Source organism: Rattus norvegicus, chromosome 4 (genome assembly GCF_021556685.1).
Source record: "Rattus norvegicus strain SHRSP/BbbUtx chromosome 4, alternate assembly SHRSP_T2T, whole genome shotgun sequence".
Taxonomy (NCBI): Eukaryota; Metazoa; Chordata; class Mammalia; order Rodentia; family Muridae; genus Rattus; species Rattus norvegicus.
The window spans coordinates 81228021-81240251 of NC_141537.1; positions in this window are offsets into that span (position 1 = coordinate 81228021).

Genomic DNA, 12231 nt, shown 5'->3' on the forward strand with positions numbered 1-12231 from the left:
GCCTCTGGGGAAAGAATGGCCGCTGGAAAATAAAGCTTTCCCCTCGAACTTTAATTTCACTTTAATTCCTAAAAATCCTGAGAATGACTCTCTCCGAAGCGCGGCTGCCTCGTTCCTTTACGGCCGCCCAGTTCTCTTTAAGGAAAAGTTTTTGCAAATCCTGTGAATGTGTACTTTACTCTCAAACTTTTTTTTTGCTGGGCAAAAGTCTCAAGAGGAAGCTTCGCATTAAAGCAACACCCAACAAGCTGATTTTCGTAATATGTAGCTTTCTAATAGTACAAGTGTGTCCCACTTCACTCGGTTATAAAATATAAGATTGTTTGGTTATTAATTTTTCTAAATTACTTGCAGGATTTGGGGGAAGTGCTGAGGTGCAGAGAAAAGAGCCTTATGCCATCTGTCGGTAACATAAGGAACTTCACGACAGCCACCAAATTCCACGGACTGAACCTACAGGGATTTCTTCGCCAAAAGGCTCTATAAATAAACTTCGTCCTTTTGAGACAAAGAAGGACGATCTTCTTTACAGAAGATTAAATTTAAAGATAAAGATGTTAGCAAAAACAAACAAAAACAAAAAATATGGGGCGGGGGGGGCGGGGGACGAGATTCTGAAATTCTGTGGCCACATAGATTTTTTTTAACGAACCATCATAACTCTTCGGGAATTGTTTAATGGTCGTTTATATTCCGTGACAAAGAAGTTTAAGAAAGGCTAAAGCGAGAACTAGAATTGAACATTTCGTAGTTTGGCAGTAATATCTGCAGTACCCGCTATTGAACACGTGAGGGCGTACTCAAGATTCGCTGCTCTCTGGTAATATGACTCCTTCACTTATTTGCATGAATTGTTGTGATTGGATAATAGATTTTTAAAACGTCAATTATACGTCAAATCACAGTCAGCCAATCAGCAGCCTACTGTAGCGTGATTGGTTTCCACTAGAGGTGTCAATCATCCAAAATTTGCATACTAGCCCTCCAGAAGGCTGGAGCCTGTCAGTTTGCTGTGGCTGCTGGAAGAGAAGGAATCGGACGGAGAAGAATGAAAATATACTTTTGCTCTAGCAAAGCGAAAGAAAAATATCGTTTTTACTCATTGTTTTAAAAATTAATTCAGCTACACATCTACCTAATAAAATAAGGACGTTTAACGAAACAAAAATAAACAACCATCAAAGCCTTGGTTACTAATTTTAGGTTTGCTGCTTAAAATATCAATAAGTGAATAAAAATTAAAAAACGCCTAAAATTAAGCTAACAATTTTGTGTTACAAATGATCATTGTCAAATTAAAAGTGAATATGGCATTTATAAATAAATGTATTTACAAAATACTGCTTTCAATACAGAGGCAGGCTAAAAGCATCGCTTCGTAAGAAAAAAACACAGAAAAGAGAATCTAAACTAACATTTTACTTTATCAATAATAACATGCTTAGCTCAGTCTGGCCTCTGTATTTATTTACTGTGCATTCACAGACAGAAATGCTTTTGTTAGAATATTTATACACACACATACACAACACACACAAATTTTTAATGAAAAAAGACATTTGCAGGGCCTGTGAAGAAGTCATGGCCATTTTTTTTTAATTTAGAAATTCGTAAAACTCAAGCCCTTCATTCTCAGGTCTTCCAGGGGTATTGTAGTTTAAAATATGTGCAGATTCATAGGATGTTTATTATTGCCCTAAAATATGTGCAAGAAGGAATCCATGGCCTAAGTAGGGAGCAAATCTGGGGCCTCTCGCTCCCAAACGTTGGAATTTGGATGGAAGCGGGCAGCGGCCCAGCACTGCAGCTGCAGGCGCGGTCCTCGCCTCTCAAGAATTTTGTAGCAGGCGTTAGCAAGCATCTACACAAACCGGGTTTATTTTCCATTCAGTAGGCAACGGACTTGTCCTTCCGCGACTTTGATTTTTGTTTTATTTTTTGTTGTCTTTTTTTGTTTGTTTGTTTGGTTGGTTGGTTTGGTTTGTTTTCTGTCGCTATTTTTGGTGGCTGCATTTATCTAATTTTCTTTACTTTTTTTCTTTTCTTTCTGTCTCTCTTTCTCTCTCTTTCTTTCTTTCTTTCTTTCTTTCTTTTCTTTCTTTCTCCTTCCATCCAAGCAATCTTACGGTGTGTCTTTTTCTCTGGCCTCTTCGATTACAAGTCGCTTAGAGAGCTGTGGCAGCTGTGTTGTGAGAAAGTCACACAGGGCTGGGGTGGTGCTGGGTAGAAGTGGAGTGCCTAGGACATTACCTGGGGTTACTGGTGGCTTGTATTGTGTTCTTTTCCGGGAATGCACAAATAACAGGGTCTAAAAGTAAACTTCTAGAAATTTTAAGTGGATTCCTACAGGAAAGCAAGCCTATTTACCCCCTCCCCAGAGTTACCCTCCTCAGTGAATCCCTTTCAAGCCCTCCGAGAGGATCTGTGGCGGAAGAGTGACAACAACCTGACTCAGCGGGAAATGCCTGCAGTCTGAACTGCCCCCACCTAGCCTGCTGGAGCAGCCAGAGTGCCAGCACCCACCACCTCACCACACACGGTCTCTTTCACCTTCGCTCTCTCCTTTCTCCTTACACCTCTTTCTCTCTTTCTTTCCCCTCTCCCTTTCTTTCTCTCTCATCTTCTCTGCCCTCCTCCCTCTCCCTCTTTCTTTTTTCTGTGTCTCTGTGTCTCTGTCTCTCGCTGTCTCTGACTCCCTCACTCATCCACGCACGCGCACTTGTTTTCCCCTGGTTGTCAATCACACCCGCACAACCTAGGACGCTTGCGCACTGAAAAATATCCAGCCCCCACCAACCCCACGCCCTTTCTATGCGTCACCCTGCCATATTGACCAATAAGAGCACGGATCTGGGGGCGGACTTCAAGAAAGAAGCCAATGAGAGGGCGATTGGAAGCTAAGGCTCAAGCGAAGTAAATCCTTCGCGGTCCGCATTGAGTCGCTCCCGCGATGATTTATGCGCCCCTTTTATTATTTGTAACACTTTGGGAAGTTATTAAGAGGAAGATCTACTGCTTCCTCTTTTGGGGGTGGAACTGGATAGTAATATTTGTCACTGGCGGGTATTAGGGTAGAGTGGTGCGAGGTGGAAGGCGGTCGGATGCTGGTTTGTTTTTGTGGGTACTGTTTTTCATTACACGACAGATTACCCCTTTTCATTACAAGCTGTAGACAGGGCCAACTTCGAAGGTCTTCTTGGCTGAATGATCTTGGATTACTCAGAGAGCTGAAACCTGATGCCTTCTGACTTTCCTGTCTATACCCCCGGCACTGGAAGGAGACTTTTGGGGAAGATGTTGTAACCTCTGGTTGCAAGAGAAGTAAATAGACTCCCCTCACTCAGGTCCCCTCCGGAGCACCGAGCAAACCTCCTCGTGCTTTTCCCGCCTGGATGCTCATTAAGAGTTAGTTGACTCTGAGGCGGATGCAATAAAACGTTTGGGTTTCAGGACCCCAAACAAACTTGGTTTCTGTTTTACTCTCAGCCGGACCACACCCCCCAAGGAAATTGCCTTTTCAACAGGCGCCTTTCGGGAACTGCGGGAGACTGTTCCGCCCGAAGCCTGGATGCCGGGGATGGGGGGGGGGGTAGGGGGAGGATAAAGGACGGCAGGGAAAGAGTACCGCAAGGTCCGGGGTCCCCGGAAGACTAGCGAACTAGGAGGACCATCCGGGAATCCGCAGGACCTGGGGATGTGATGAGCTAAGCGAAGTTAGCACTCACCAGAAACGACAGCAAACTACCTCCACCTAGCCTGCTTCCTGGGAAGGCCAGTCTCGGTGGGCGAACTAGACAAAGGGCTTTGGATGGAAAGAAAGTGCCAAAGAAAAAGAAAAGTTACAGATTTGCTACCTCTGATCTCCCAAACAGAAAATGTTCAAACCTTAAACACTATTCCCAGAGGACAGGGATGGGGGAAGGGTCTTTCCTTCTGTTTCTAGATCACTGACAGAAACACGGTAGCTAGGGTCAAGAGATTTCTATTTGAAATTAAGAGAAACAGTGCAAAGGAGCTTGCTAGGGCTGAGGAGCGGGGAGAAGAGATAACTAGAGGAGGAGAAGGTTAGAAGGAACAGGGAACTGTTTGATCATGGGAGTGGACAGAAGGAAAACAAAACGAAGAGCTTCAAAGCTTGGGGCCTAATCCTCCTCAGGTTAATTTCTGCTTCCTAAAACGTTGATAAGCATCATAAATCACCCGCCCAACCCCCACCTCGCTGATCTTGCCCGGAGGGTTCCCTTCCCCCCCTCCCCGGCCTGCCCCCAGGGGCTCCATGAGTCTCCAGTACACAGGCACAGGCCTCCAGGGTGGGAGACGTTCCTGGGTTTGGGCTGCTGGCTGGGCGCATGGGAATCTGCAGACAGAAAGGTGCTGGGAGAGGTGTGGGCCTGACCTTGGAGGAAGTGAGTGGAGTGCTGATGGAGTCTGCCTGACCCTGGGGGTTGTCTGTCTGGCGCGCTGTTTGAAGAAGGTTACAGCTTGTTTAAAGATTTGCAAAACTCTGAGGAGCCGCAAAGATTAGAGAGGCCAGCCTGAGATTTGTCAAATGACTTCCGGTAGTAGATCCGGGTTTAAACCCAGACGGGTTTGCATCCTCTGATGGTGAATTCTGGACCTGGGCCACTGTGCAGGACTGGCCAGGCGCGCGAGGAAGAACAAGGAAGCGTTGGGGCCAGAAAAGGGTCTGCCTCAGGTCCCCAGGTGCCCCACTTTAAGGCCTAGTCTTAGCGACGTGACAGTAAATGTCAAGTCAAAATCTCTCCACAGGCCTTTCTGAGCGGAGCGCCTCCCCTCGCGCCCGTGCCCCCGCCGGCGCGCACGTGAACCAAATACCTTGAAATTGATAGATGCCAGGGATACTGTCCCTGAATTCCCCGGGATTAGCCTTCCTTGGTTGAGGAGAAAGCCAGGGCCTCGATGTACTATCTGGGGAAAGCTAAAGGTGTTTTTATCCTTACTAAGCACTGGTGTTCACAGCGGGCATATTGATTAAATAAAATGTTAAAATAAAATAAAACAAGACTAAACAAAATGTTAAGTGAAACAAAACATGCCAAAAGCCTGAGACACCACAGGGTGGGGGGTGAGAGTGACAGCTCATGCCTACAGTCCTGGCACTCTGGAAGCAAAAGTTCAGGGACAACCCGGGCTACATAACAAGAATAAATAAATATTTAGAGGAAGAAAAGAAAGAAAGAAAAAGAGAGCTGAGACAAATTGAGTGATGGGGTGCATCAAAACTTATGGGGTGCTTGGGGTTCTTGTGGTCTTGAAAGAGAGGACACAAATCTAATTTCTTCCTTCTATGAATGACTGCATCCCTAGACACACCTCAGGTGTGCAAATCAGATAGTTCCCTAAGCTTAATGCAGGCACCAGTGAACCTCTCTGATTAACAAAGATTCTACAGCAGTGAGCCCACCGGGCCAAAAGAAATATCTAAAGGACCAAGAAAACCCGAAATGGAGGGGGGCAGGAGGGAGATCCATTACTGAACCTCAGTGAGGTCCCTCCTTTGCCCTGGAAAATTGGGCGTGGGGGGGGAGTGTGCAAATGTCCCTGAATATTATCAGATACTAAGATACACATCCAAAAATTTTTTTAAAAAAGACAAAGAAAGATCAAAGCATTTGTTATCTCAGATAATTCTTTTGACACACGTTGTAAATGCTGGTTTGTTTACAGAAGAGAAGTGATGTGATTGTCTGTAATACTCCAGGCTCTGGCACAAAAGGACTATGCTTCCACCTTGGAAAACAAAATAATTCTAAAGTTGAGCAGTAGTGGACAAAACGTTATCAGTTTTCAATGACATTATGAGCAACCAGTAATAGAGTTAAATCCTGAGATATGGGGCCTTGGAAATTTGTTCCTCTCTATTCCCTTCCCTCCACAAGTGAAAACTAATCCCTTCTCCAAAATAAAATATTGTTGATCTACCAACAGGAAACAGAGGACAAGGGACTGTAAAGAGAAGACCTACTACTATTGCATGTTCTACTGAAACATAAGGATCAAAGGCAAAAAAAAAAAAAAAATCAAGGACAAATTTGAAGGGATTTTCAGCCACATTTGTCCCAGATGTCAGATCTTCCTTCCTGCGTTTTAGTTCTGGTTTCTGGAATGAACAACCAGCACTGGGGTGCGCACACTCCAGCGGTGCAGTGAAGTGCAAAGTTGCCTCAGTCCCTGGGTCAGGTGTGAAGGCAGCTGGGAAGCTCAGAAAGCCAAGACCCAAAAGACCCTGAGCCTGCAGGGGTGGGAGGGTAACATCTGATTTGTTTGTTTGTTTGTTTTCAATCAATCCCAGCCCTGTAATTAAAATGATTCACTAACAGCTAGTGCTTACCCTTTTGGGAGGATCCTGAGCTGTCCAAACAAAAACGTGACTTTTTTTTTTTTTACATTTACTGTAAATGTAAAAGTCTGGAAACAAAAATGTAAATATATTTACATTCCTGAAGGCCTGGGTGAGTTATACACTTTGGCTCTGGTTCCTGCTCAGTCAGAGGCCTGCACTTGCATCAAGACTTACTCAAGATCTGGTTCCCCTACTACCTGTTCTGTGGGGAACTCAGCTCTGGGGTGCCTTTATTCGTTGCTGTGGTGCAGAGGTATTTAAAAAAAATAGGAACCTATTATTTACATCTGTTCCTTGCACAGATATTTATTATCTGTAGGAATATTTAAGGGTTTGTAGTGGGCCAGCCACCTTTGACAGGCGCCATCACCCCACACTCCAAGCTAATGGACCACACTGTGGTCACATTTAATTTATTAGGGTGAGAAGTTACTGCAGGAAAGAGGGTCTTAAAGAGAAGGGCTTTGCTAAGAAGAGAGGCCCTGGCCCACCCTGTAGGTGCTTAGATTATATTTTTGCCTCAGAATAGCACAACCACATTACAACTCAAAATGTGAAAACAATTTCCTTAAAGCTTGATTCTTACCTGGGGTCCACTGAAGCTCAGGAGTCTGAATGCTGACCTTAAGTGGTCAAGAACTAGGTCAAATGGGATAAAATCTTGGGTGCAGGTTGTTTGACTCGTTGATTTTAGCAATAAGGATAATGGTACAATTCTGGCCAGGCGTGGTACATGCCTATAACTCCAGTTCTGGGGAGGCTGGAGCAGGAGGATCAACAGTTGGAGATTTGCCTGAACTATACGAGAAAACCCTGTCTCCAAATAATCAAGTAAATTCTGAGAATAAAAAAAATAAAAATAAATAGTCTGTCCTCGCCATCTACAGATTAAAAAAAGAAGTTTTTATTAAGAAACTGTAGTTGAAAATGGCACCAAGCACTCCAGGGTTCCCGCTGAGCCGAAATAGAGGAACTTGAGACGGCGGTATAATTAGCAGGGAACTATGCAGGATTTTTCACTTCATTAAGGCGATAGATCAAAACAAGCAACACAGAAATCCCTAATAGCCATGCTACTGTGATAAACTCAAGAGTGGTGCGGCCAGCTACCCGGTGGTAATATTAATGAGTTTTTAAAATAGAATATTTCAATGGCTCCATTTCCTCCTAAACTTCAAGGCAACCTAAGTTCTCTAAATATTGTCATTACCACGACCGACGGAGGGAACTCGATCCGATTTGGTTCTAAAACAAAATGGGATATTAACCGCGTTTGTTTTCACTTTGATCCATAGGAAATAGGTCCCGCGCCCTGTGACCCATTAAACTAATAAGATTATACATGTCGACAGAGCGGAGCTTCTAATTGTTTCCATCTGTCCCAGATCTTTGCGTTTTAAAAATCGATGAACATAGAGCTTGGGTTACGAAAAAGAAAATATATCGACAGCGGAGTCAAAACCTTGGCCGCTTGGACTACACATGCAACCAATTACACAGAAAGAATAAGCGGGAGGAAGGCAAAATAAAGCCAGAAATACAATAATCAATAATGTAGGTGATGGGGTGCTCGCATTTTCCCGACCGCTAACACGCCCTTAAAAAAAACAGCCAATCGGAATCGCTTTCTGGAGACACCATATCCCTCCCCCCTCCTCATAAATATTTAAATAGAGTTCTAGATTTGTTATTTAAATATACAAGGATTTTCTGCACTGGCTCGTCATTCACTGGGTTGTTCATTACGGGGTGGAACTAGAAGGAGGGGCGTTAATTCGGTGCTCTCATTTGCTAATTATGCCTTTCTTGCGTCATCGTTTGTTAGACCAATCCTTGAACTTCACTTTGGACCTCTCCCCGCCCCACCTTCCCATTCGCAGCGCTCGAGCCAATAGTATGGCGGCATGTAAATAAGAGCCTGGGTGTTTCTCTCTCCGCCCAGCGCCCGCCTCTGAAGGAGCAGGAGGCGGGCAAGGCGAGGCGTCGCTTGGGGCCCTGGCTCCACCTTCTTTAGGGCGGGATGCCTCTTGCTCATTGGTTAGGTTAATAAATGTTCGGCTTGCTATTTTGCATAAAAACGGGAGTTTCCTCTGTAACTGGAGAACCCGCGACCCTGTGGGGAGGGGGTAATGGGAGGGGTTGCAGGGGGAGGAGTTGTGGGCGGGTCCCGACGCCTCGCCCAACTTGCTCCGCGATCCTAAAGGAAAAGAATGCTTTTCTGTAAAAAAAAAAAAAAAAAAAAGATTCTTTTTAATGCATCCTCTTAAGGGAATTATATATTCCTAAACCCATGTTTTCGTTGTCTTTAACAAATCGTTCAGGGTTGTACCATGACATGCATAGATTACCCATAAACCCTCCGAATTAATTTCCTTTCAATCTTAATATACTCTACTACAGCAAGTCCTGTGTGAGAGCAAACTTTATAAGAAGTTTCTCTTTATTAAAAGTCATGTTTGTTTTACTATGGATCTCTTGCTCCGACAATTTTCAACGACTTGAATTGAGTAGTGGTGTAAAAACCAAAGAGAAAGAGAAAATTCTTTCAGACTAAGCAGTCCGTGGATTGCTTGTGAATGAGGCAAGTGTTAAAATTCTTTCCAACAGGAAAAGGCCCCCAAGGATATTCGATTGGCGTTGTTAAAAATTGTTTTTGAAAAATGTTTCCTTTTTTGTTATGAAATTTCTTCTGTTTTATGTCCAGAACTGAACATTAAACCTACCTTTTCGATATTGTTAAAGTACCGGGTGACAAACACTTGGAAAACGAATGGATGGACAGATAATACAGATCCCCGAGTTTAAAAATACCATCTGTCATTTAGAAACATAATTATCCCACGTAGCTCATCTACTTGAACTCAAATTTGGGAGTGTTCGTTGCTCAATATCAACTATACTTTACAGACTATGCAGTCAATGAGGCCCATTGATAAATAATAATAAGAGGAGGAGGGGGAGGAGGAGGAGAAGAAAGTAAAACGGGAAATATTCTATTTCTCTTGGCAAAAATAAAAATCATAACAAAAACTAAAATACAGCCTCCCTTCCCACATACCCATCCCCCTTAAAAATTTCTCTTCGTTCCCTGTTTGTTAGGGCTGAGCAGAGGCCAGTAGCTTCCAAAACTGGAAACCTGGCCAGCCTGGAAGAATGAGTTTGGGGAAGTTAGGAAGGAAGAAAGAGAAGTTGCATGTGGGGCAAATAAAAGCTATTTTTTTTTCTGTAGAACACTTTCTGATGTGTAATAAAATTAAGAAAAACTGTTTAGGGGTTGGGGATTTAGCTCAGTGGTAGCGCGCTTGCCTAGCAAGCCCAAGGCCCTGGGTTTGGTCCCCAGCTCCGAAAAAAAGAGGAAAAAGAAAAAAAAAGAAAAACTGTTCAATAACTGTCCCTGGATTTACATCAGCTCATTGATGACATTTAACTCAAGTCGTATATTTCCGTCTTGAGAGTAAGTGGTTGCGTTGTTTTATGCCTCCTACATGAAATTATATCCACAAATATTCCGGTGATTAAATGTTGAAATGCACCTTAATGTCTAGAATATCACAGGCAATTAATCATGTGCATCCGCCTCCATCCAAGAAACATGATGTCAGTTGATAATTTGTCAAAATTGTTATTTGAAACTGAACTCTAAGTAAGGTAGAGTAATAAAACACTGGCACCTTTGTACACTTAAGTCTTAGTAGTTACAGTTAATTTTATGACCTCATGACAAAAACTTATATTTATATTTATGTCCGTCGGTTTATGAAGCTGGCTGCCGATGAGGAGGGGCTGGTTCCAGGAGCTACGGAGGTTAGAAGCCGAAGTGAAAAGTTATTTAATCCAAGAGCGATGCTTGTGTTTCTGTTTAGGGGAGGGTTTTGCTTTTGGGAACAAAGTCGTTCTGGTGTTGAACTAGTATGTATGTATTTCTATTTTTAAAAAGTTCAGAAATGCTGAGTGGCACGGAGGGGATCCCAGGGCGCTCTCACAGCCAGCGATTGGATCTAGGAAATGGGTGCTCTCCTTCCACCTTCTCTAAGGGTTTCTCAGAGAAACGTCTCTTTGTTTCATTTCGTTTCAAAATCGAGAATGATGTCATAAATAAGAGTTCACCTTTCCAAGCCGAGATTTATTCTGCTTTTTTTTCCATTTTCACTATGACTTGACTGCATAAAAATTCAGTTTTATTACACCCATATTTGAAAAGCTTCATTTTATTATAAAGAAATAAATGCTTACAAAAAACCGTTTTTTTTTTTAAACAAAAACTGAGTTGACTCTAGTGGTAATCCTAATAATCCATAGATCGTCCCTAATGTCATGCTTGCACATTTCAAACGCACAATTAGAAGCATTATTATGTATAACTGACATATGAAAAAGGAAAATGCATTTATAAACGCAGTTAGAACCCTGCTTTAAAAGAGAAACATGCTCCAAATTAATTTACCTTTTTTGAGTATTTTTAAGATTTGTTTAAAGTATTTTATGTTACAATTTAACACAGGCTGATCTGGGGATATTCTTCAGTTTAGTTTCTCTCCTGGAACTTCTGCCAGCAATTCCAACACTGTTCTTTCAGGGACATTTTTCCGAGCTCTTTCCCTGGGCTTCACATCCTGCAGGAATGCATAACCACAGTGAACTCGCACATTAAAGACATTAGCCCCGTTTTTTAAATTGCAAACGTTTTTCCTTTTGCCAATTCTGTCTTACTAACGCCATCTGCTTCCAATCTATTTGGGCTTTTAGGAATACTGGTTTTTATTAACAGCACCTGAGAACACCAGCAAACGACAAAGGATTCGTGATTAAGAATATCATCAAACAAGTATTTAACAAAATGCGTGATTGGCAATGTTCAGGCCTCTAAACCAAGCAAATGGACCTCGTTCACCATTCATTTCACAGTTCTCTAATGCTATTTACTCCTTCCTGCTTCTCCACAGTACGGTCCCAGAAACAAAGCGACAGCTCTGCTTATCATTAAATCATAAACTCACAGCAATACACTTTTATTTATAATAAAACGTATATCCAATAAACTTCGGAGCCAAAATCTTTCATCGTGGTGGCAGATGGTGGTGAGAACTCTGTTTTCGCATGTTGGTTTCCTTTAGCTTGCAGTGATGATTAATTCTAAAGCATCTAAACGAAGCTCAAATGATAGCTTGAAATACGTCCTAAAGTAGTTGCTAACGGTGAAAAATTAAAGTTTTGTTCCATTTTTCTTGTTTATGAATATATGAAAAGGGTATAAGAAAAAGACATAGAAAGCTGCCGTGCTCCATAGAGAATCCACGGTCCAAGCCAGATAGGAATTAAGCAAGAATGTTACAGGGCGGTTTACAAATCTCTCTGAATAAAAACTGATTGGCCAATTACATGCTCACAGCTGGAAGGTGCTTGTCCATATACATTTTAAAGACTTCATTTGCCTTTGTGGACAAACACTATCGGCAAAAAAGGGGGAAATTAAGAGCACAGTGGGAGGCGTCCGTTTTGTTTATTTCAAGTCTCTTTCCTCGAGAGCGAGTTTACAATTAGCAGTAAGAGTTTATATGTATACGATATACATATACGTCCATGCGTTTCCGTATCATTCCTTTCTTTAAGAGAAGAATGCTTTGTTCCCAGAATGCCACCATAATGAAAGCAGGCGCACTGTAACTGCGACTGCCCTTAGTAAGTTATGGTATCTAAGGCTCCTGCATCACTCTATAGATGTTTCTAAAGGAGAAACACTGGGATATTACTTTCATTGGCGTAGACATGTATAGCATAAAATAAGAATAAAATGAAAACGTGCAAGAATCCTGGCTTTTGTGCAAAGGTAAAAAATTCTGAGGAAAATAGGTAATAGATAAGTGTGT